Source organism: Equus przewalskii, chromosome 17 (genome assembly GCF_037783145.1).
Source record: "Equus przewalskii isolate Varuska chromosome 17, EquPr2, whole genome shotgun sequence".
NCBI classification, from domain to species: Eukaryota; Metazoa; Chordata; class Mammalia; order Perissodactyla; family Equidae; genus Equus; species Equus przewalskii.
In genome coordinates, this window is record NC_091847.1 from 25,496,508 (window position 1) to 25,523,551 (window position 27,044).

The 27,044-nt window shown below is 38.1% G+C and overlaps 1 protein-coding gene across 4 annotated transcripts in view; it reads left to right on the forward strand.

Annotated features, from left to right (window-relative positions):
- Positions 1 to 18,173: 18,173 nt before the first annotated feature.
- Positions 18,174 to 27,044, forward strand: part of KYNU (kynureninase) — a 112,869-nt gene continuing 103,998 nt past the window's right edge. Inside the window, exon 1 of one of the 4 annotated variants that reach the window (XM_008529944.2) lies at positions 18,174 to 18,542. The gene's annotated coding sequence lies outside the window, so the exon portion shown is untranslated. Of the gene's footprint in view, positions 18,543 to 22,043; positions 22,385 to 27,044 lie in introns of those variants that run through there. The other 3 variants (XM_070581268.1, XM_070581267.1, XM_070581266.1) reach the window with 3 other exon arrangements.

The following is a 27,044-nucleotide window of genomic DNA, read 5'->3' on the forward strand; positions in this document are numbered from 1 at the left end:
AAATAAACTCTTTAAAAAAAATAGAATGAACAGTAACCCAAACAGGGAAAACATGGGGAATAAAAACAAAAGAAAAGAACTCTGTGAAATAGGTAATGAAGATGTTAATTTTCAGTGTCCTTCTAGAAGTTATGAAATGCACTATATTCCATCCCAGTTGAGAGCTACCAAGAGTTGATGGACCTTCTTTCTTCTGTGTGTTGCGGCAAAGACGAGATTCGAAACTAATCTTAATGGGGAGTTTGATAAGATGCAAGGCCACATTTTAGTAGCACAGATTCTTCTTTTTTAGGCCACTCATATTAAATTGTTTTCCATAGACCATAAAAAGACAATTTATAAAATTAAAAACAATTACAATTTATTAATAATGAATGTTTAAAATAACTGGGAAAGAATTAAAGAATTATGAAATAAGTCCAATGAGATAACATGAAACAATACAAGAAACTAAGAGGTTGAATCAAAATAAATAATAATAAATAGCATTATACAAGAAATAATGAAGGTTAAACAGTGCAAAAGAAAACAATTTAAAATTATGAAAACTAAAATCAATAAAATAAAAATTGAGAGCATAAAGGTGTTATGAAATAAACTAGAGAAAGAAAGAAAAGGAGTCAAAGAGTTAACATTATAAAATAATCACTAGTAGAATAATAAATAATACTAAGAAAACATAACAGATTGGACAAAAATGAAAAGTAAAGACAAGAAATTTGATTGGAAAAATTACTATTAAAAAATACGTAGGGGGAAGGAGTATATGGGAACACTGCACTTTCTGCTCACTTTTGCTGTGAGTGTCAAACTGCTCTGACACGTACAGTCTATATAAGAAAATAAAAGATAAGGAATAGATGAGTTGAAAAAGGAAAAAAACATTCTAAGCGATGTGAAACAGGACAAATGATGCTAAAATAATTTGCAGTAGCAAATGCCTATAATTCATTTTAAACGGAATTAATATATCCTGAATAAAATAAATAATTCTGATGAAAATAGTCAAGTGTCAAGATTCCTTATCAACTTTCTTTTTTTTTAGTGGAAACAACTTTTACAGCTTAGAGTCCTACCCTTATCAAATTTTGGACTTGAGTTTACTATAACTCAGCAAATATACAAGAAACCTCATTTTTTTGGCATGGAATAGTTGATATAACATGGGAATCTCCTATTTAAAGTTGAACTAGAGCTCAACAATAGTTACACAAAACTATTCAGACTTGATGTTGCCTCTATATGCTAATTCTTTAAACACATTTTCAATCTCTTCTAAAGAAATTGTGCTTTTCAAGTGTTTCTCTAATTCAGTCAAATTTGAAAATGTGTATCTTGCTAAAAAATGATGGCTCTCCCTCCTAATTACAAAAATATTTTATAGAAATATGTTTGTATTTATATTTATAAATATTTATATTTGTATAAATGCAAGTTAAAATTTCAAGTTTATGCATGTCCTTTTCCACTTCTTACTAGCTCTTAACTCTGTTCTAATATACAATGCACCTTCCTGATCTAAAGAGATCTTAGAAACATTTCCCTTTGGCTCTTGAGGACTTATGGTAACATTCTTTGGATTTTAGTCTAATAAAATCTTTGCCCCGTCTGCAGTGTGGGATTGAGAAGATTTAAGAATTTGCTGTATTTTGGTAGATGTGTATTATAAGCTGTAGGAAGTCACTAATGAATATGAACAGGCAAAATTGGTGTCCGGATACTGGACGCATGCGCAATGGGAACTTCCAGAGCATTTATTAGGGTTGCTAAAAACCACGTTGCCAAACAATTGCAGGAAGAAATGTCAAATGCCAGAAGAGGATCTTGAAGAGACACCTCCAAACATCCACCCTTCACATCCTCACTTGATGGTCATTTTTAATATTTGAAAAAAATCTTTTAATAATATATGAGTTGTTATGGTAAAAGAAGAGCATTTGTATTGTAGTGTGTAATGTGGAAAAATCCTAATATATAAAAGCTTCCTCCAAATGGAAAATTTGTATTGTCTGTTCTCATTTTGTGAAGAGTCATCACAATGTCAATAATGTCAGGAAGTCAATGATGTCAATATGACTCATTACTGTGTGTTTTCTACGTTTTACAGGAAACAACCACCTCAGGGAATCTCTAGTTATCAAGAGGGTGATGATAGTAGTAACAACATTACTTTGAGAAAATCTGTGGCATTAAATAAACAAACAGTGAAAGCAATAACTACTACTACAAAATGGTTTATTTGAAGGTAAATCTCTGCTCTACAGTGAGAGTTTACAATGCTTAATAGTCATTTACTAATTAATCAAAATTCCCTGTATTCAGATGTGATGACTTACTGAAATAGCGCCAGCAATTTTAGAAGTATTTGCTTATTTAAGATTATTTTGAAAACTCTTTGTAGCTCAGCTCTGATTCTTTTATTTGCTTACTACTTGAATACAGAGGAAACTATAGATTGTTTTGTTAATTCCAGCTCTTCATGTAAACAATCAGACATTTGGCCAAGTCAACACACAGACATCTGTGAGAGAAATATTAAAGTTCCCTACTAGAGTACAACATGCAGATTGCTTTAAATGCCTATGTGAATTTAACAATGAGGGAGAAACTTTCATCTGGGAAGAAGAGAATTTGTTACAGAAATCTTAGTTTCTAAATGACGTTTCATCACCAACTCACAAAACTTCATTTGCTTATAATGAGTCCTTGTATTTTTCTCAGAAAATACTACATATAGAGGGTAGGAAAGTCCCTGCCCATTACTGGGAAATTTTTCTAATAGCCAGAATATATACCTCAGAGGAAGGAGAGAAGAGATCATTGAAATATAGCCTAGTGATTTATTGGTACATTAATTTGCTTTGCTTTCCCTATTACAGAAGTGAGGGAGAGGGAAAAGAGAGAATTGGAGAGTGGAGGAGAAGGCAGAGTCACGGAGGGAAGAGGAGAGGAAGGAATAGGAAAGAAGAAAGAATAAAAGGGAAGGGAAGAAAAGAGGGAGGGAAGGCAAGGGGAGAGGGTTAGGGACAGAACAAAGGAGGAGAAGGGGAGAGGAGGGAAGAAGGAGGGAAAGGGGAAGAAAAAGAGGCAAGAGGAAGTGGAGAGGGAAGGGATGGGGAGGAGGGAGAAAGGGAAGGGGGAGGAGAAAGGGCAGAAGAGAGACAATTGTGCGTGGGGATCTGTTCTGTAGATTTTTTTCCTACTCACATAGACAAGATTTTGCATTCCTTGATTTCAGAATAGAAACTACTTGACCAGAACCTCCTGACCGGACTGTTGAGAAAGCTTATGTGATGTTATATTGGTCAACCCCAAGAGGAAAGAGAAAGAGTGCTTGGGTGTGCAGGGTAAGGGTGGGGAAGGGAGAGGCAGAAGGGAAGAGAGAAGAAAGCTAATTGGCTGGGCCCCAGGGTATTTTGCTGTGCAGAAAACATCTGGGGAATTTCCATTACCATCTTGGAAAGAGAAAGGAGAGTCCCAATAGTGACTCAGATTAAACTTCCCTCTACAGAAGTGAGACGTAAACTCCTAAAAAGTTTTTATGTAATTAAAAAAATAGATTAATGTGAAATTTTCTATATACTGTAGAGGAGGAAAAATAATTTTACCTCTATCCTTCTGAGTTCTTAGCAGGGACCCCAATAATAAAAGACAGATTAATAAAAGAAAAACAAACAGAAGTTTATTAACAAGTACATGTTATGTATAGATGGGAGAAAACCAGGAAAAATAAGTAACTCCCTCATTTGAGAGTTAGAATTGCCAAATTTTAAGTGACTTAGAATTCAGGCTTAAATACTATCTTAATAGGGAAGGGGGAAGGTAGCCTACTTCAGGGAAAGTAAATGATTTTTAGGAAAGATGAATGGGTCCTTAGAGAAATAGATGAGAGATATGAGAGTTGGTGACAAAGGCGTGGTGATTGATGACTTCTAGCCAGGGAAGAGTCAGTCTTACCTGGTTGATGAAACTCCCAAGGAGGGGATTTATGACAACTGAATTCCTTTTGAAGGATCTGTCTTTAGGCAGATAAGGGGAGTTCACAGAAAGCCTCTCCCTGCATTTGCTCTTTTTCAAGTGCCTACAGTTCAAAATGATCAGTATACCACAGCAGCATATTTTGTAGTGGCATGTCCTGAACTTCTAGAGCTGTATTTTGGGATGGCATATCTCCTACTCTTCAACACCCATGTTTGAGCTTGTAGATTTTTGTCAGTCCTTTCCCAACTGGCCCCAAGGCCGGGGTTCCCTTTCACTTCTACAGAACACTTTTTATAGCAGAACTTAAATTAGCCACCAAGCAGTATCTTTGTCTTCAATCTTATCACCCATCTTTATTTATCAAACATTCAGCATTAGAATGTCATAGTTGAATCTGTAGCCTTAGATTCTTACAAAAACAGTTTGCTACACTGAATTTAATTTGGTTAATAATACAGCAAGCACCCATTCAAGCCTATTATACACAGGCACTAGCCTAGCCATGGTGAATAAGCCCTGAAGAATAAAGATAAAACTCACAGTTTAAAAATTACCATTTGGGAGAAAAAGACCTCCTTATGTCCCCAATAATCAATTTTGATGGAAGGAACTGAATTTTCTTTTTATAAAACCAAATTAATTCAACAGATATTCAGCTTCACTCATGGGCAAGGCTCTGAGGAAGATACAATCAAAGTCAGTGCCTCCCAGAGACATATCATGTTGTAGGTGAGATGACATACATGGAAGTTAATAGACAAGTCTGAACTGGTGCAATGATTTATCCTGGCAATATGTTTCTTCTTCCTGTTTCCAAAACAGAAATGTTGATGCAAATAATCCATAGTCCATAGTCAATCTATAAATCAAGATTGGGGTGAGTTTGTTATGAGCCAGACCTGAGGACTAGCCTGGGGCCTTCCTCCCCTGAAAGGGCACCGAAGAAGTAGGGTATACAGAGTGGTTATATACCATCTTGGAGCAAAGAGCAAACATCACATATGAAAGGAATATCCCTTTTACTCACGAGATTGCTTTGCTGGCACAACAAGTCGGTGGTCATGAGGTGAGAACAGCAGGTTGGTAATTAACCCTTAGTTCCCAGAAAGAGATACTTATCTTTAAAGAAATGCCAATATGGGAGGAAATTACATCCCTATCTTTAGGGGCATCATTCTTGTCTTTGGGACATAGTAAATATTTAAAGCAGATGTGCAATGCATGCTCCACAGGCCGCATCAGGCTCTTTTGGAAAAACAAGGTCAGGCCAAATCAGTTTTAACCCAAATGACTTCCTCATATACTCCAATATATCCTATTGCTTGTCATTTATTTATCATTTTTCCACTTTTGATATATAATCTTTCAATAGAAAGCATGGATGATCAAAATGTTGTCCCTCAGTGCCAGGGTGGTTGCTGCCTGGCCTGGGTCCATCGTGTCCCTCAGTGCTAGGTTTTTATCTCATTTATTTGCCCAGTTATCCACATTGGGGGGAAGTAGTCAGACAAGCAAGAGGTATATGTTAACAGAGGAAGCTTTTTGTAAGTTGTATAATTTTTCAATTAATTTTAGGTTGCTGCACAAAGATTGTACATGTGCTTTTACCTGACTCCTTATGTTCATATTGTTTAAAATTATAAAAGATTCATTTAAGACATTCACCTGCTTTTTCATGTGCTTTAGCAGAGATGACACATTGGAAGATTTATCACGCATAAAAGCACAGCCTCCAGTTTGAATGAGTGTATATATACCACCTTGGGATGCAGTTAAAATATCTAGATCCATTCTATTTTGAAGGATAGCCTTTCTCATTAAAGATATTTTAGTAATTAATAAGGCTATTCATGTTTGACTAACTTTAAGGGCTTGTTGATTAAATTTAGACAGTGCTTCTGTATGTGATATGATGTCCTCTGGCCCCAAAGAAGGAACAGATATAGCAACTAGGTGGCCATGCCAGTGGAACACTGAATGAGCCCATCTGGCCTTAAAGAGAAGAAGATTGACATCCAGTGTTAGTCAGTATGAATCCTTCCCTGCATCCAAAGGAAGCTCAAGGTGCAGTGTTTTAGCCATCTAGTCAGTAGCCAAGGCCAGAGATTTGTTCCATATAACCAGTGAATTCCATTAGGAGCTACCCAATAAATGCCTGAACTTTGAGATCTGCCTGTTCCAAATCAATCAGTTTCTTTAAGTATGATAGTATTCTGAAAACTTTAAATGGAACAATTATAAAATAAGTATACAGTTTAAGCATTACAAAGATTTAAATGATGATATATAAGGTTGGGAATACAAGCCTGGCCTGGAGTCTTGGGACAGCTGTCTAAAACAAATGCCATCTTCTTCTCATCCTGGTTTGGAGATACTTGCATTGGTGAATTGAAGTCGGTATCAGAAATAGGAACTGAAACCCACTCAGGTGGAGAAGCCTTTTTTTAAATGAAAAAATGTGAATCCATGAGTTTATGTCCTTTAATTTTGCAGTGCATGGATTGGTTAATAGTACTTTCCATGGTTCTTTCCTTTGGGGCTGCAGAGTCTCTTACCTGATGCCTCTTCTGTTAAACAAATTCTCCGGGTCATAGTCCATGATCCTTAAGGTCTTCATCTCTGGGGAGCTCTCTGTAAAAAGAATCAGCTATCAAGCTCTCATTTCTTTTAAGTGTCTCAATGAGACCTTGAGAATAATTAAGACATCTCCTTTAAGCAAAGTTAGTTCATACATTCCTTCATCTAATTGCATAGGTCGCCCACTTATTATCTTGAAAGGGTATAGCAGATGTTTACCAAAGGGTGTAGATCTAAGATTGAGGAACACTAGCGGAAGAGCTTTTGGCCATGAGAGATTAAATGCTCCTGAAAGCTTTGCCACTTGAATTTTGATTGTGCCATTAGTTAAAATGTTGTATTATTGACCAAATGTCACAAGTAGATTTAATTATTTTTCTGATGAGATGACTTCCAGGGCCACTCTGTATCTCAGCAGGAATTCCTCAAACAGGAATTATTCTTTCCAATAATAATTTATCTAAAGCCATCACTCTTCTGTAAGGAAAGGGCTCACCCCAATGTGAGAACATACAGATCATTACAAGATATATTTACCCTTCAGATAGTGGCATTTGAACAAAGTCCAATTGCCATATGTCAAAAGGTCCCTTAGAAAGGGGAAAGTGGCCTTGTGATTCATGTAATAGTGTCCCTAGATTATATTTTGGTTATATAGCACAATGAGTATAGGGTTTCTGAGTCATTGTGGGATAAAAAGTATCTAAAAGTATTGTTTTCCCCCTTTTGTTGTCACCTTTGTTTCATGTCTTCCATGGCAACTTCATGAGCCTATAGAAGGAAATCTTTTCCCGGATTAGCAGAGTTAATGGAAAGTAGCAGGCATTCTTGAGGCTGGACAGTAAATACAGCTTGATAACATCCTTGCTTATCATTTAAGTAAGACCCATCTGTAAACCAAATTAAATAACAGAATGCAGTCATGGTCTTTTCCTCTTCTGATGTTGGAAACAAGGTAACAGGGTTAAGATAGTGAATAATATTTACCTATGCAAATATAACCTAAGAAGGTTTATCATCATTTCCTTGGCAATGCTTTTCATGCAATTTAGCATATCAAACAAGACTAATTAGTATCTCTCTCTTTATCGGAAGAGAGAAGAAATTTCTTTGAGAAGTCCCAGGGGCCCTCCGAAAATTCTCAAAGAAGAAAGTGAAAAGAAACATTTCATTTAGGATATGGATTTTGGGGAGCTTGTCAAAAATATCAAGAGGTTTTAAAACACTCAAACCAGATCAAAGTGTTGCTGATCTTGTCACTGTGAAACAAGGGTCGCTGTGAAAGAACTCCTAGTTATCCATTTAACCAAAATGACAACAGAACAGTCAAGGACAATCAGAGAGTTAAAACAGTCAAAAAAAAAAAAAAACAATAGAGGGACCTCAGTCTTTTTGAACATAGGAAATTATTTTAACAAAACACAGATTTTCTGTCTTTTAGATAAACTTACTCAAAAATAAAGAAAAACCTTTTACAACCTCCTTACCAAGAGCAGACTAAGAGTTTAAGAAAAGTATACTTTTTCAGAGAGAAAGTCAGCCCCATGGCTGAGTGGTTAAGTTCACAATGATTCTCTTTGGTAGCCCAGGGTTTTGCCAGTTTGGATCCTGGGTGTGGACATGGCACTACTCATCAAGCCATGCTGAGGTGACATCCCACATAACATAACCAGAGGCACTCACAACTAGAGTATACAAGCTTGCACTGGGAGGCTTGGGGAGGAGAAGAAGGGAATAAAAGGAAGATTGTAATAGATGTTAGCTCAGGTGTCAATCTTTAGAAAAAGAGTCAAATTCTAATTCTTGTCCAGCTTACTTCTGATATTAAAACTTGTTCATTTAATTAAATTTATTTTCATCTTAGCCAACTTGACCATACATAAAACACTTTCCTCAGAGTTCCTCTTCAAGAAACCTTCTATAATTTTCTTTTTACATTCAGAATTTGTCCCATGCCTTTTTTTTTTCCTCCTACTACTTTGGGACAAATTTATCTTTCTTAACAAAACAAACAAAAATGCTTCCATTCTTTATATATTCTTTACTGAAAACATACATCTTTCCTTGAATACAAAGATGTTTTCCTTATTAATTTTTAGAGTTTTAATCAATCACACGTATTAATTAGAATTTTTAACCCTTATAGACCGTAATTCTTAGTGAAAACTAAGAAGTAGGGCCAGCCCAGTGGTGCAGCAGTTAAGTTAGCCCGTTCTGCTTCTCGGTGGCCCGGGGTTCACCGGTTCAGATCCCAGATGTGGACATGGCACCGCTTGGCAAAAGCCATGCTGTGGTAGGCATCCCATGTATAAAATAGAAGAATATGGGCATGGATGTTAGCTCAGGGCTAGTCTTCCTCAGCAAAAAGAGAAGGATTGGCGGTAGTTAGCTCTGGGATAATCTTCCTCAACAACAAAAGAAAACCTAAGAAGTAAATAATTATAAACTATCTTTTACATTAGCATTCTGTGGCTTGGCAAATTTATAAATACCTTTTATAATTTCTAGAAACATACTACTTCATAGTACAATCTTTCAATAAAATACAGGATTTGTTTTACTAGACCCAAACATCTTTTCATTTCTCTGCAATAAGAAGCCAAAAGTAGACAAATTTATACATTTAGTGATAATGTTTTAGCATTTTATTTTATTTGAAAATGACCTAGATATTCAGTGAATTTTTATCATTTAATTTCACCTAGCAAAACTTCAAAGTTTCAGAGAGATTTGGGAAATTATCTTAAATATGCATGCTGTAACACACAATTATTTTTTTAATTCTTTTTTTTAAGATTTTATTTTTTTCCTTTTTCTCCCTAAAGCCCCCCAGTACATAGGTGTGTATTCTTTGTTGTGGGTCCTTCTAGTTGTGGCATGTGGGACGCTGCCTCAGCGTGGTTTGACGAGCAGTGCCGTGTCCGCACCCAGGACTCGAACCAACGAAACACTGGGCTGCCTGCAGCGGAGTGCGCGAACTTAACCACTCGGCCATGGAGCCAAGCCCTAACACACAATTATTTTAAAAAGTTCATGTGACACTTTTTTCCCATCTGCTTAGTTTACTCATTCTCAATAATTATTTAGATTGCCTAGGAAACTTTATGAGATATTAGGCAAAATGAACCATCATTTTAGGTTATTATTTTTGCTAACCAGTTTTGTAATAGAGGTAACATCAGCTTGTTTGACTAATAAATGTAGAATAAAGGCTGCATTTCTGCATCATACCCAAATACTGACAACTCCAAAAACATGTTTATTTCAATCAAACCAACAACTTTAAATGAGCTTTCATTTACTGAAGATTATTTCATATCACCTTAACTTGAAAGATATATGGGTTATTTGCATTTAGAAATAATTTATATAAGCACTTACTTTAAGCCAGTTAAACAGAGCTCTTTAGAAACTATACCATCCAGAGATAAAATATCACACATATAACATACATGTAGAGCCACATACACAGAGACTCTACAGCTATTGTTTTAAAATGACTGTCATGAGTCAGGTAGAGTAATAGGAGGCTCACTAGTTATGAATCCAAATTTCGTTTTAAGATTTTTTTTTACTAATATTTGAGGAGAAGACACTCAAAATGGTGGATTTTTGGTGAAGCTGCTCTTATGGCCATTTTTCTGGCCTTTTTTTCTTCGGTTTTAGGAATTGGTGATGAGCTGGGTAACAGTTCCCGGAGAGGCAAGAGGATAATCCTTTTTGTTGTTGCTGTTGAGGAAGATTGGCACTGAGTGTTTACATCTGTTGCCAATCTCCCTCTTTTTGCTTGAGGAAGATTGTCCCTGAGCTAATATCTGTGCCCATCTTGTTACCAAACCAGGTTCGTTTTTGCCCGCTGCCCAGAAAGCCAAACACCAAGATGACGAGATTGCAGCAGAGAGAGCATTTACTTACAAGGCAGCCATGTGAGGAAGCAAGAGCATGAGCCTCAAATTCACTTCCTCAAAAATAGGGACTCAGAGATATTTATGGGATGGGGGCAAGGTGGTCTGAAATGTGGAGGTAGGTGATTGGAGATGAGAAGACATGAGGGAATTGATGATCTGCGCAAGCGTAGTCAGACTTCATACCACTTCATAGGACACATGTTCACAAAATGGTGGCATTAGCATGATATGAGCGTGGAGTTTTTAGACTCTTGATGTCAAACGTCGCCTATTGGACATCTGTGTGGCCCAGTTGAGTTGGTGCTCTCAACTGGTCTGAAGTGGACGAGGAGTTCTAATTCCTGAAAAATAGCTCACAGACCCATTGCCATGGCAATGCAGGCTCCAAGGAGACGCTATCTATAGGAGCCTAGTAGGAATCAGATAGCATGTTGCCTAAGCAGCACAGTTAACAATGGGTGGGTTAAACAGCTAAAAATTATAATTATAGTCAGTAATTGCAAAAAGGAAAAAACTTTAGTACCTAGATACTTAATCATCAATGGCTGTTTGCCATTTTCAATCCCCCCTATTATTTGGTCATTCTTCGTTCTTGAGGGATTTGGGGTTATGACTGATCTAGCTACTTCCTGCTGAATTGAGGCATAGATCTGGGTTAAAGGAATGAAACTGTTTAGCACTTATTTGGAAATGTTCTCTTGTTCCCAGCTTACCAGAAGGGTAAGAAGTACAGACAGGCAAATTTTAACAGTCCCTGAAAAATAGACCTAATCCCAGTGGGGCCTCCATCTGATCTCCAGGTGGTGGCAGACATCTTGTCTCAGTTCCTGATAGTCTTTTATTTTACTGGATATGATCAGAGACCAGAGCAATGCCCTATACCTTGATCTTTAAGTTGTCATTGATGGTGGCCATCAGCACAGACTCTCTGCCTGGGGGTCATCATATTCCTAAGGAACTCAAAAGAACAAAGTTCTCAACTTATAACAGCTGAGATGGTCCATAAAATCTACAGAGCATGTCTGGGTTAGTTAATCAGAGATCATTCAAAGTTACAATATGGTTTCTTTTATACAATTTGGCTTTCTTTATGTCAGCATTGTGTTGAGCCAGTATCAATTCACCTTTTTGTTGTTCATCTTCAATCTTGAGGGATATCCTGTTGCTGAGGGGCATAGATTTTTCCATCTCATTGAACCAGTCTCTTAGTAACATGGTGACACAGGAGGGCTCCCAAAGTTCAGCCTATATTGTGTAAGCAAGTAACCAGGTTTTTAACAAGAAGTATTTCTAGAGAGACAAAAAGAAAAACAAAGTTAATGACGGGAGCAAATCATAAACCAGCAAATTATATAACTTTCTGAGCCCAGGTGGCAGCCAGTCAAAAGATTTTTAGGTGTCAGAGTAGAAGCATCTTTTGCAGTTTGAAATGTCTCTGATGATGTCATCAGGTGTTCAAGTATCTTACTGAGTGTCTTACACAGTAACAAACATGAATCTCTCTTAAGTTTATATCAAGTTGTCCAGCTTCAGTTTGCAAGGCTTCAGGAAAAAGAGCAGGTTCAGTTCTCAATGATTCCAAATGACAATGGTGGGAAAAGATTGAAAATGTTAATTTGGAGATTTGCAGCCAGATATTTCAAGAGACTAGAAGAATTCAGGATCCAGTCCAGTTAACAAATATAAAATAAAAACCTCAAAGACAATTAATATCCATGAATGTATATTATAGTTTGTATTGAAACAATTTTTCTCTCTAAAATCACCCTCATTTTTACCAAAGATAGCCAAATTAAGACTAATTAGTTTTCAAAATAAGTTTAGTTTCAATAAACTTGGCCTAATTATTTACATAAGTACAGCAAGAATAGCAATTGATTATATAGGTTCTTTCAAATCTGCTTTGCTGAAACTCTTTCTGAAGAATCTCAGATTGAACTATAAAGGACTCTTGAAGCCAGTAAATCCAAGCCAAAGACTTGTAATCAGATTTTTCCTGCAGTGTCTACAGATTTGGGTGGATTCCCCTCTTCTTGAGGTCCCCCAAAATATTTCAAGGCTCCAGGAATCTGCCAGATAAGCGACCTTCCTTACTTACCCAGGGCACTGAAATCCTTGTAAACAAGGTACCAGGCCGATATTTCCAAGTGGCTTTATTCCACAAAGTCCAATCCTTGTCTCTCAAAAACTGTCTGGTCATATCTGAGTCTATGCCTGCTTCTCTCAAATATGAGGCTCCAGTCAAAGCTTTGGTAAGACAACCAATGTTTCCAATTGTGTCCTGTTATAAGGAAAACAGTTTCTTATTGAACTTATGCAAATAATTACATTGCCATGAAAACAATATTCACTCATTAAGAGTTTCCAAATCTCGGAGGGATCAAGTAGGGAGAAAAATAAATGTTTCAAATCTGCTTACAAAGGTGTAATTTATCAAATTGATATAAGTCATAGTTAGCATGAAGGAAAAAGAGAAAAAGACTTCCTTAAACCTGGAAACAAAACAGAGCATCGAAAAAATCAGCAATATCTCAAATGAAAAGTCATACAAATCATAGTCATCCTCATCAGTTCATTCAGTCCTGTGTAATCAATTCTTGATCTTAATCTTCTGTCAGCAGTTTTATGATGTCATCAATTTCTCTGTTAGAGTTCTGTAGTTTCTTACCCGGTTCCGTTTTATGATCTGAAAGTTTATCAGAAACCTATGTTCTAGAGTGCCAGAGTCCTTTCCATGAATTTCTCTGAAAAAGAAACATTTTGCAAAAGCATCAGAGTAAAACACTGTCTGTAAACAACAAGATCCAAAAATGGCAACTGATAAAGAAATTTGGTTAATTTTGTGACATCCAATATTTTAAAATAATAACCAGAATTATGGCTGACAACCAGGACTGATCAGAATTTTAGGAATATTATATAATTTTAGAACATTTATAACAGTAACATTTACTCACATAATACCACCCTAGATAGTATATCATCATTTATTTGACAATGTTTCTCATGTAATTTAACACATCAAATAAGTTTAATTAGCTTAGTGTCTTCCTCCTTATAGGAAGGGAGAGTAAATCTCTTTAAGAAGTCTTAGGGGCCCTCTGAAAATCCTCAGAGAAATTCTCTTCCTCATTCCAAGATAAAAGAAGACTTTATTCAGGATTTGAATATTTTGGTGGTGGGGAGATCTGGTCAAAAATATCTAAAGGTTTGAAAACATTTGGTCAAATAGGAAACAATGTTCACTCCATTCAATAGTCAAATAGGAAACAATGTTCACTCTATTCAATCAGAGTGACAACAGAAACAGTCAAGGGCAAACAGTTAAAACAGTCAAAAAAAATCTTAAGAGCGAGATCTTAGTCTTTCTGAACATAGGAAATTATTTTAACAAAACATAAATTTTCTGTCTTTTGGGTAGACCCTCTCAAAAATAAAGGAAAAAAAACTTTTATAACCACTTTATCAACAGCAGACCAAAAGTTCAAGAAAATTATCCTTTTGAGAGAGAAAACTAAATCTTAATTTTTGCACCAGCTCATTTACTTAATTGGATATAGTTTAATCTCAGTCAACTTGACCAGGCATAAAACTGTTTTTAGAATTTCTGTTTCACAAACCTATAACTTTCTTTGTACATTCAGTATTCATCCCGTGCTTCCTTTCTTCCCTCTAGTACTTGACGGCAAATTTATCTTTCTTAATGCAACAAACAAAAATACTTCCATTCTTTATACCTTCTTTACTGAAAACATACATTTTAATTTCCTTGTATACAGAGATGTTTGCCTTATTAATTTTTGGTAGCTTTAATTATATATGTTAATCAGAATTTTTATCACTTACAGACCCTGGTAAAATCTAAGCAATTATGAACTGTCTTTTACATTAGCATCCTGTGGCTTGGCAAATTTATAAACACGTTTTATAATTTCCAGAAACATGCTACTTCATGTTACAATATTAATAAAATACAAAACTGTTTACTAATAGACCCAAACAGCTTTTAGTTTCTTTGTAATAAGAAGCCAAAAGTAGATAAATCTAGACATGTCTAATGGTAACGTTTCAGTATTTTATCTTACTTGAAAAATGACCCAGATATTCAGTGAATTTTTATCATTCAATTTTACCTAGCAACACTTCAAAGTTTCAAGTTATCAAAAAGATTTTGGAAGTTATTTCAAATATACATGTCAAAAGACATAATTATTTTAAAAAGTTCACCTAATACTTTTATGTTTACTCATTCCCAATAATTATTTAGATTGCCTATAAAACTTCATGAAATATTAGACAAAATTAGTCATCATTTTAAGTTATTATTTTTGCTAAACAGTCTTGTAATAGAGATAACATCAGCTTATTTGGCCAATAAATGTAGAAAAAAGGCTGAATTCTGCATCATATCCAGTGCTAACTCTGGAGGACATGTCCATTTTAATCAAACCAACAAATTTAAATAAGCTTTCATTTACCAAAGATTAATTTTATATCATGTTAACTTAAAAGACACTTGGGTTAATTTCTTTTCCATTTAGAAATAATTTAAGTAAGTTCTTACTTCAAGCCAATTAAATAGAGCTCTTAATTTTTGGCCATACCATCCCAAGGTAAAAACATCACACACATATAACAAACATATAGACAAACATACACAGAGACTGCACAGCTATTGTTTTAAAATTACTGCCATGAATCATGTACGAGGCTCCCTAGTTATGAACCCAAATTTTATTTTGAGCCTTTTTACTAATATTTGTGGAGAAGACACTTGAGATGCCAAATTTTTGGTGAGGGTGTTCTTCTGGCAGTTTTTTGGCCTTTTTCCTTTTTTTCTTCAGTCTTAGGAATTAGTGATGGGTTCCATAGTCCCCAGAAGATTTGCAAGCTCTTTGAGATAAAGGAAATGGATGGAACTGCCTCTAAAGCTGCATTTCCAGTCTTACAAGGATTTTCCAAGAACAGTTGCTGTTGATTTCTCAGAAATTGGGTTGTAGCTCAAATGACATTATGGGTTGATCTACCTGTCCCACTACATCATAAAGGCACAGAGAAACCACTCAAGTTTTCTCCAAGATGGAGTTTCTGGGGCATAAACCATCCAAAGTTGAAAGCATTTCCAATTAATTAAAATGTACCCAACAGGTGAGTCTCTGGGGATCTTGGGGCATTCCCCATGGTGGTTAAGCACTATCAGTGTCTGACAGACAGTGGGCTGGAGAAGGGTGCAGAGCACGACTGCATGTGTCAACGTAGTTATAAGATTTAGTCAAGTACCATTCAGCCCAGGCACTTTGTCCCTGAGCCAGGACAAAGCAAGCCAGGGAGGCAAGAGGCAAAAGCCTGGAACTGGCCAGGGTGGGCTCCCAATGCCAGGGTTCAGAGTTAAGTCCCTAGTAGAAAGTTTTCAAGTTTTGACTTTACAGAAGGTCTAGGTTCTTCTCAGGTCCAGCCTGAACTGAACCCTGACTTGGTGACAACAGAAGAGGTGGTGAACGACACAGACAAAGAAGGGAAAGAGGTGATCAGGCCTAGCTCTCCTAGCCTCTTCCCAAGAGTTATCAGATAAAGGTCACACAAACAACAGTTCTCAGGCAAGACAGTTTACAGATTAAATTGCCAGTCTCCTGTCCCCAGAACTGACTTAGTGGGCACCTAAAATACTCAAAAAACTCTTGACAGGAGACAAAACAGGGTTCCAGATTGTCGGTCAAAGGATTGACCAAGGGCCAACCTGGAATCACTCCAGGTGCCCAAAAACCAGAGGAGAGCTCTGGGGGTGGAACACGGACTCCCACGACTCTCCAAAACCAGGCAGAGGAGAGCTCCCGGGGGTGGGAGTGGGGTGTGGAGCTTTCATTAGCATCTGTAAGACGACGACTGGAGGCTGAGATTCCAAATTTGATTAAGTTCTTAAGACTAGTCATTGTAAGAGCTCTCTGATTGTGGCCACGTGGTGTTACAGAAAAATACCATCTGTTTCTTTTTCATGGACTCGTAACTGAAAGTGGTCCAATTTTGAAGAATGCAGCCTAGGGGTCTGCAGGCAAGAATGAAATTAGTGTTACCCATTGTTTCAGAATTTAGACACATCCAGTCAAAGCACATACTTGTGCTGCAGCTAGAACTAGATCACAAAACCAAACCAAGCCAAGCTAAGAGCACTTCTGTGAGTGGATCCCCTAATTCTTCCTTATTTTCAAGCGTCCTCAAAACCAAGACCATCACAATGAAGACCAGACGAAGGCTTCCTTTTGGAATTCAGACTTAAAGGAAGAAGAAATAAGAATGCAGTCACTTGTACCAAAGTTACTCATGGAAAAGACATCTTCCAAACCAAGAAACCACCTCTCTACTGCAAAGTGAAAATATGCACCAAGGAGTCAGCAGCGCCAAGCCAGGAAAGAATCCTGGACCACTCCCAGGAGAAATGCTCCTGGCATCTGCTGGGCTCGTCAACAGGTCCTCCACCGTGGCAAGGGGCTGACGAATCTTGGGCAGAAAGTTCCATCTGGACTCAGCTCCTGGCTGGCTCGCCATTTGGTACTGAACCAGGTTCATTTTTGCCTGCCGCCCAGAAGGCCAAACACCGAGATGAAGAGATTGCAGCAGAGAGAGAGTTTACTCACAAGGCAGCCACATGAGGAAGCGAGAGCATGAACCTCAACTTCTCTTCCCTGAAAATAGGGACTCAGGGATATTTATAGGATAGTGGACAAGGCGGTCTGAAATGTGGACGTAGGTGATTGGAGATGAGAAGGCATGAGGGAATTGATGATCTGTACAAGCATAGTCAGACTCCATGCCTCCTCATATGACCCATGTTCACAAAATAGTGGCATTAGCACCATCTGAGGGTGAAGTTTTTAGCCTCTTAATGTCAAAAGGTCAACTATTGGACATCTGCACAGGCCCAGTTGATGAGTTAGTGGTCTCAACCAGCCTGAAGTGGACAAGTAGTTCTAATTCCTGAAAAACAGCTCACACACCCATTACCATGGTGACCCAGGCTCCAGGGAGATGTTATCTATAGGAACCTAGTGGGAATCAGAGAGGATATTCCCTAAGCAGCACAGTAAACAATGGGTGGGATAAACAGCTAAAAGCTGTAATCAGTAATTGCAAAAAGGAAAAAACTTTAGTACCTAGATACTTAATCATCAATGGCTGTCTGCCAGTTTCAGTCTTCCTGTATCTTGTATGTGGGACACCACCACAGCATAGCTTGACAGCAGTCTGTAGGTCTGCGCCTGGGATCTGAACCCGTGAACCCTGGGCTGCTGAAGCCGATGCTTGAACTTAACCACTATTGCCACTGGGCCAGCCCCAGTGATAATCCTTTTCTAGATAAAGGAAATGGGTGGAATCTGAACTGCCTCTAGACCTGCTTTTTAGTTTTTCAAGGGTTTGTAAGATATGGACAATTGTTCTCCCCCTCCAACGACATCACCCTAATTTTCTTTTTGCCTTCTGGTGCTTAATTTCATTTTAATTTAGGGAAGAAGGCCTAAAAAATTACTATCAGGCTTTGAATATCAGCTTCCAGTGTGGCCAAATTTCTGATGGTCAGTTGTTAAATCTTTTCAAATACCTTGTCAGGTTTCAGCCAGGACAAACAGTAAGTACCTGGTGGTATTGAGCAATTCCGGTAATCGTTAACACAGCAGTTTCTGAGAAAATGTCTCAGAGTCTCATTAACTTGGCAAGTAGATTACGGGGGTGTCTGTAAAGTCATGGCCTAATATATTTTCCTTTAGGACCTTTTATAACTTAATTTTCTATTAACTTTTTTGCAACAAAACTTTCAAAAAGGTTATTTTAGAATGTTAAAGCTTTTGATTTTAAGTGACCTTCTTAAATGATTTTATCTAATCAGCACACTCCTTCTGATGGCCAACCTAACTCCCCTGAGGCTGGTGGCAATTTGGTATGACCCCTAGCCACAATTGGAGTGCAACCTACGTTTCTGCCTGACCACAAAATGGGGTGCAACTGCATTGTGTCAGACCATATTTTGGGACCTCCAGCCTGACTATTATTAAGCCAAAGTCCTCAGGACATGAAAAAAGTTTGGTAAGATGGTTTTTTTTGCTGTTCTTTGTAAATATTTACAGCTTCCAGAACCTTTAGTTTGAGCAATTGTACCAGAAGTTGGTGAGCTTGACTCTTTAAAAATTTCTCTGTCTAGCTCTTAAAAGGAGCCCCACAGGAGATGGCCCTGTGGCCAAGCGGTTAAAGTGCCACGTGTTCATCTTCAGTGACCTTGGGTTCGCGGGTTCGGGTCGCAGGTTCGGACCTACACCTCTCATCAGCCATGCTATGGAAGCATCCTACACACGAAGGAGGGGAAGATTGGCACAGATGTTAGCTCAGGGATAATCTCCCTCAAGCAAAACAAGAGGAGGATTGGCAACAGATGTTAATTCAGGGTGAATCTTCCTCACAAAAAAAAAAAAAAGGAGGCCCAAGTGGCCACTGTAATTTGGAATTATCCCAGGTTATCTTGCCAGCCATTTACAGCTATCCTTATTTCATTAAGCACTTGCAAGTTTCCGCATGAAGCCAGCTGGTGTTCCTAGCAGAAGCTAGAACTGGTTGGCCTTTAGAAGTTTGATTTCCCACTTCTCTTTTAGTTCCCTTTTACTTTAAAGTCTGAAAAATTTCTAGGGACAGTGTAAGGAGCTGGTATCCCTTCTCTTCAGAGCTGAACAAGTGCAGACTTTCATTTCTGTATCAAGCAGTTTGTTCAGACTTTATAAGCACGATTCTTTCCAATTTAAGGCCAAATCAAACAGGTCAGCCTGCCCCATTCACTCCAAAGTTCCCCCTAGGCTCCCCAGGCCCAGGAAATTCCCCCTAGATTTCTCTTTCCTAGGAGTTCCCCCCCTACCTAGGGTATGTACCGGTCCCCCCAAGACACCTGGTCTTAAGGTTTGAAATAGCTCATATAAACTCTGGATCATCAAAGTAACGAGGTCTGGGTTTCAGGAGAACTAACCAGGGTTACCTGAAGAATACAGTGATCCAGGGGGGCTCAGTGGGCTCCTATTGGTACCGAACACTGGTTCAGTGTAGATTACAGGTGGGCTTTGGTGGGTTTCTCTGAAATTCTGCCATGACTACATCAAGATGTGTCGATGCAAATAATCCATATTCAATCTATAAATCAATATTGGGGTGAGTTTATTATAAGTCATATCTGAGCACTAGCCTGGGGCCTTCATTCCCCAAGGAAGGAAGGGCACCAAAGAAATGGGGTGGACAGAGTGGTTATACACTGTTTTGGAATAAAGAGCATACGTTACATATGGCAGGAAGGTCCCTTTACAATAGTCACGAGATTGCTCTGGCACAACAGATTGGTGGTCGGCAGGTTGGCGGTTACAAGGTGAGCACAGCAGGTCACTTATTAATCCTTAGTTCCTAGGAAGAGATGCTCACCCTTAAAGAAATCCGATGGGGGGGGGGAAGTTACATCCCTATCTTTAAGGGCATCTTTCTTGTCTTTGGGACATGGTAATATTTAAAGGAGATGTACAGTGCATGCTCAACAGTCCACTTCAGGCCCTTTTGGAAAAACAAGGTCAGGCCAAATTAGTTTTAACCCAAATGGCTTCCTCATATACTCCAGTATATCCTATGGCTTATCATTTAGTTATCAGAAGGAACGCAAGCTCACCCGTTTCTCTCTTTTCCCTCCACTCTGGCCCTGAAGTGGATCTTGCTTTCATCACTCCGCCCATGATTTGCTCTCTCACAATCCCTTTATATTTTTAGGGGTTTATGTTAATATTATAAAGATTTTGCTCACCATTATATCACTAGCATTTAGCTTTATGCCTGGTGCAAAGAATATGCTTAATATTTTTTTTAAAATGAATGAGAGTAACAAATTTAAAAAGAGAGAGATTTGCAAAATATAAGAAATAGGAGTGGAGCTTAGACCTCCAAGCAGGTTCTTTAAAAGTGGCTGTGTTAACCAACAATTTCTAAGATAATATTTTGATGGAATGGCTTTTACACTATTATTCAAAAGATTTTGGAAGAAGCATCATGAAAGCAAGCCCCTGATGTGTCTGTCCATCTCTGCCTCTATATCCATAGTCACTAGTTCAAGGACTGTGTGTGATTCTCCAATCAAAAATGACACAGACTCCACCCTCAGGCTCCCTTCCTGAATATTAGAACCTAGCAAATGGGTGGCCGGCCTGGTGGCACAGTGGTTAAGTTCCACTTTCTGCTTTGGCGGCCTGGGGTTTGCCAGTTCGGATCCCGAGTGCGGACGTGGCACCTCTTGGCAAGCCATGCAATGGCAGGCATCCCACATATAAAGTAGAGGAAGATGGGCACAGATGTTAGCTCGGGGCCAGTCTTCCTCAGCAAAAAGAGGAGGATTGGCAGCAGTTAGCTCAGGGCTAATTTTCCTCAAAAAAAAAAAAGTAAAAGAACCCAGCAAATGGTGTAAAGTTCTTACAGCATGAGGAATAAGCAAAACGGAAAAAAGAAAGGTACAAATTTTGAGACACCCTGACTAGATTCAAAATTTTATTCTTCAACTTCATAAAATGAGGATACTCTACCTACACTATGGGATTATTGTAAGGATAGGATTGATGAGATGAAACATATTTTCTTTCCAATGTTCAGTTATTTGTATTAACGTAATTTCATGTGTTTTGTTCCCCTCTTTTGGAGAATGGAGGGCAGTACTGTTGGTCCGGTTAATTAAAAAAAAAAAATGTATCACTTATTGTCTTATGTATTTCCATACACTGGTGTTCTACACACATTGGTTTATATCTCTGTTATCTTGTGAGGAAGGTACTTTTGTGTGTATTTGATGGAAGGGAAATGGAGCCTCCGCACAGGTTAGCTGAATTGCCTAGGGTTATATAGCAAATGCATGGCAGACAGGACCAAGTCAAATAATGCTTTCCTGCTGTGTCGTGGGGGCTCAACGTGGCAGAGGTGAACAAAAGTGATTCAGTTATTCCAGCTCAGTCTCTATTTTTGGCTTTTCCTCTAAAACTTTTTGCTCTTGGTTTTTGTACCTAAAAGGATATTCACCAAAAGATCTCACTCCAGAATAAACATAAAGAGATAATGGAGGTCAAACAATAGACAGCCCACAGGCTTAAAGGAACAATTTGCATTTATGAAGTTTCCCAGGCTGCTTTCCACTTTATCTTGGAACTCTCACTCTTTCTTCCTGGATTGTCTTGTTACCCATCTAGATTCATGATCTAGGACTTTTTCAAACTCAACTCTTGAGCAATAAGTTATATTCTAGAATGGAGAGCCTATGTTAAATTTTTGACAAAAATGTTCATCCATTAAATGTCAAACTCTGCCTTCAGAGTGGAAACTCACAACTCCTTTGACAGCAGGGTACTGCCTCAAAATCCAAGTTTCCCTTACCGCCCGAGTTGGGAAAGAATTTTTCTCCAGTGCTTAGTGTATTCCAGAGCCCAAAGCTAGGAAGAAATGCAAATTTTGGAATTTACCCCCTGAGAAAACTCGTTGGTTGAGCTCACAGAGAAATAAGGATATACTACTTACTCTATAAGGATGATTGTAGCATCTAACTAGAGGGAGGGCAGGGAAGGGTTTACCTGAGTCTAAAGGGCAGGCTGCTTAGGTGAGAGTGCCCAGGCAGAGCCTCTAGTGTTTGGAACAGAGAGCAAGAGCAGCATTTTGTTTACTTAGCTGTTTGTCAGTGACTGGAGATGTGTAATCGGATCAGTCAGGGTGGGAGGAACTAAAGTTAGTTCACAAATTCCCCACAGGATGGAGGCTGAAAACGAGTGCCTTGAATTTCTCACCCTGAGGTCTGGCCTATAATTATACAAAAAACTCTTGAGAGGTTTTTTTTAAAACAGGACTGAGAGCTGTGGACCTCATCAGGATCCTAGCCGGTAAGCCTTGGGACACTGATACACACTCTGCACACAAATAGACACTCAGTTATTTGTCCAAAGGAAAATTCTCTGCTGGTATGCTTGTCACAGTGCTTTAGGGGTTTCTTCTGCCGGTTTCTTCTTTTCTTCTTCTCCAAATTATCTTCACCAAAATGGCACAACCCCCTAATGGCTCCCACCTATAAAATTTGGGGTTAAATGAAGAGAGCTTTACCAATATAGTGAAATAGAATCGATGTCAATAGTACACTGCAATCTATCTACTAACCTATGGTTACATTTCAATAATTAAAGTTAATCCTGTAGTTACTTGAGTTTGAATGGTAAGATTAGATCAAAATTCAGATCCTTAATATAAGCGTTAAGTCCTTTGTTTTCTGGTAAGTCTAATTGTCAAATGGTGCTATTAGTCATCTTAGATATTTGTTTAGAGAAGTGAAAATGTCTATTTCTTGAGCAAGGTTTCTTCCCCTTTCATTTTCTGAAATATTTGCCTAAGAATGGAACGTTGATACACTTTTTTTTATATAGCTAAAACAGGTTTTTTTTTTTTGTCTTGTCTGCTTTTATTTTGAGGAGGGTGGGGTGTTATTTAGGTCGTAAGTTTGGAGCAAATGCATTGATCTTATTAATGTGAAGCTGAACATGTAATTCATATAATCCTAAATATGAAATGTGCAGTTGTGACAGTGATGTCACCATTTCTCAAACAATCATACATTTAAAGAACGTTGCTGTGCCCATAGATTAAATAACATTTCTTTCTTTCTCAATGAAAAGCTGCACGTTTTCTTTATAATTAACATATTAGGTTCTAAACTTTGAACTCACATGTGTTATTTTGCACGTTTCAGATGGGAAACCTGAAATTGTGTAAAGATTAGCCAACCATTAAGCACTCATAATCATTCATTTAACTATTTAACTTTAGACCCAAGGGTGACTAGGAGATCCTGAATGCTGCGATTCCATAAAAACAATCAGTTTTTATGATTATAAAGGATTTAGCTTTAAAGTTTAAGCTGTCTAAATAAAATTGTGGAAACACAATTTACAAAATTTCAAAAGCTAAATTGAGGGTAAAATGGCAATTTCCATCACAAGGTACTAATAGTAAAAGATATTATGAACATATCTTTTATCTCTTTATAAAGGAATTTACTTAAGTAGTTTCATTTGATCCTACCATGATCCTCTGAAGAAAGTAGAATTTGTTAGCTTTATGTAACGTCACACAGAAAGTTTAGGTGACTTGCCTAAAACTGTATGTGTATATGCCCAACTTCTTAATAAAATTATCACTAAATATGTGACACATAAAATTTGGAGTGTTTCAAGTTGCATTGAATTTATTTATTTCAAAATAAGAGCATGTCAACTTACTTGCAAATGATAAACCTAAACAAAGCATGAAATTATGGCTTTCGCAGCACTAATTGCCCTAGCTAGTGGAGTGAATATTATGAGTTAATAAATTGCTTCCTTGGGATGAGGGCATTGTGTTGTCATGGGCCTTGAGGATTGTGTTTACTCTGTTGAGGGCTATGCATGTTGGCAGTGTGAGACCAGGTGTGCTGTTCTCGAAACATCTCACTATCAATGTAGGAGAGGTTGTAACACCTGGACTGTGACAGGCCCAACGTGGAACCTGCCACTTCAACCTTTGCCTGGCTGGGTCTGGACTGGAATGATTGATCAAAAAGAGCAGATGGATTCATATGTTGTGGTGCTTTGCAGGCTGAGTACAGAATGAAGAAAGAAATGAAGGGGAAAGAAGCGATAAGCCAAAAAAATACATTTAGAAAAATCAGGAAGCAAGAAGAAAGGAAAATAACGTAAGAGGTTGAAGACTCAGGCCAGGAATTCTGCTCTGCACATTCCACCCACAGGCCCTGTCAAAGAGTAGCACAGTTGACTCAGTTCCTCAGGCAGGGTGCTGTCCCAAATAGTGAACATAGTGATCCTTCTATCCCATTTGTGTTTCTACTCTGTCGATTCAAGTTTGGTCTTGAAATGGGGGAAAATGACTCTCATTTTAATAAGGATTTCTACAAGGATTAAATAGGAAACAAATATAAAGAGGTTGAGTTAATGTAACTTTTTTTTTAAAGAAAGAAAGTTGGATTTTACTGGGACTATGATGGCAGCAAACTAATCTGTATATTTATTTACGTAACCCATTGAGAGTTTAGAGTCTGCCCAATGAACTCTCCAAGCACTGATTCTCCAAAGAAAGTCCCAAATATAAGGCAAGCTCTCTTGTTTCTAAGTCTCACTGAAAATGTTCCTCTAATTCTTTCCCACATGGTTGGAATGAGGAGGGTATCCCTCTAGTAACACATCGTTAATCATGTCAAATAATTCACAAAGCTATTTTGTATATTCTTACTCAGTTACCATTCAGGTGGAATACTCTGTCTAGAAGGCACTGCTCAGGAATGGGGTGTCTACAAAGATAAACAAGATCAGGCCCCCAGGTAGACTACAGTTCGGTAGGGGAGACCAGCAAATCACTCAAGCTATCATAAGTAATAGGTTTATAGTAAAGACATATTTGATAGGCAGAAAAACAGCTGTTGGGATTCTTTAACAGTCAAGCAGGCAGCCTCCCAGGCCTTGCACATAGTTTGTTCCATGAAAGGATTTCGTGACTCTCCAGACTGGCTTGTCCTGTCACCCTTTCAGGAGCCATAGCTGTTCCACCCCCAGCCATTGCATAACTAAGTGATTCTTACTTGCTGCTGGAATCGCTTCATGCCTTAGCAGTCAGTGATTCTGTCTGACTCTGAAAAATGAGTCACTCATGACAATACTCCTAGACTCTACCGTTTTATCACTTCTCTCTATGATTCTTTTAGATTTTTGTTCTTGTATCTAACCGAATGACTAACTCTATCTCACAGCTCAGATTCCTGAAAGAATTTGATTATATGCTCAGCTAAACACCATCATGACTGTTTGGCTAAAGCTTTCACAGGAGGTCACTCACAGATCAGTGACTGCCCTTAGTGGGTCAAGTGTCCAGAAGAGGACTAATCCACTTTGACCAGGCAATTGATAATGTCAAGTGGTAAAGACACAGTCATCTTATTCAAAAAGCAGATTTCTTCATCAGAAAGCTATAGGTGTGGACCCATGTAGAATCAAGCTGTAAGCAAGACAAGCAAGATGGTCTTTTCCATCCACATATGGATCTAAATAAATATAGTACCTAGCCGAATGTGTTGCTTATCATAAGAGGTATGCTCATAAGTGTTACAGGTGTTCAGAGGTGGAAAGACTACTTTTAGCTGAGACATCATGACAGGTCTTATTAAGAAAAGGTGACATTTGAGCTAGGGCTTTGAAGGGTGACTAGGATCTGAATATTAGAAGGGAAAGTAGAACATTTTAGGGAAAGGGAATGCCTTGAGAAAAATCACAGACAGAGAAAATTTCATGAAGAGAACAAATAATAATTGAGTATGGTCAGATATTGAGAGAACCATCAGCATCAACGTTGAAATCATTGACTTTTGTACAAAAGCACGGATTGTAGCAATTGGAAGCCATTATTGGTATCAAAGCTAAAAAACATGCCCAGTGTCCCTATCTGGGAATATAAAGGATGGCTCATCAGGGGAGTCCATTGGCAACTGAGAAAGCAAGAGACCAAATAAATAAGCAGAAAAATTTAAGTTTAGAGGGCAGGAAGTATGTGTGTTTCCTGGCATTATACAACACTCAGACATGCAACTCTTTATTGCCTAACACTGTGTGTATCGGTTGGGGTTGGGAGGAAGGAGAGTGAGCAGTAGAAGAAAGATGATTGACTTGAGACTTTAGAACCTCATCTCTGTTAGTTTTGGTTGGTCCCCAGGAGTCCTAGGCTTTAAGTACAGTCTATGAGTTGAAAAATATCAAACTTATATCTTGTGATCCAGTTTTCCCCTGAATTACAAGCATCCAGTTGCCAGCTTGGTATTTCTACCTGGATTTTTCCCCAGGTATTTTTTATTTCACTGCCTTTAACCTATTTGCTCAAATATCAGCCCTAAAAGTTGCTTTCTTTCCTGTCTTCACCAGAGATGACAATCAATCTACTTTTTCTCCAAAATATATCATAAATCCACACGCTTCTCTACTTTTACCCTCACCACATTTAATCCACCATCATTTTTCTCTGAACTGCTAAAATAGCCTTAATTTGCCTCTTTTTTTAAACTCTTGTAACTCATCAGTGAGCATATAAAGTGATTTTTATTTAATATAAAATCATATCATATCACTTTCCTACTCAAGACTCTCCAATGATTTTCCATAAAACTTAGAAAAATATCTGAACTCCTTTCTGGTCTTTAAAGTTCCTTGTGATTAATTTCCGTCTCTTCCTTTCTTACCCCATAGTCCTCCCCTCTCCCTGTTACCGAGCACAAACACAGGTTCATTTACCTGCCACACCAGGGGGGCCAAAAGAAAATAGGATGCCAGGCTTGTGGCAAGGAAGGGGTTTTTTTATTGAAAGGCAGAGAGACGAGGAGATGGGAGTTAAAACTCATATCCACCTCCTTGAAGGGAAAAAGGTAGGGGTTTTCTCCTGGGGTTTTATATAGGGGAGAGGGAGCATGTGGCCTTGCTGGCTGCCACCTTCCCACTAGCCTGCATTTGGCCTTGAAGA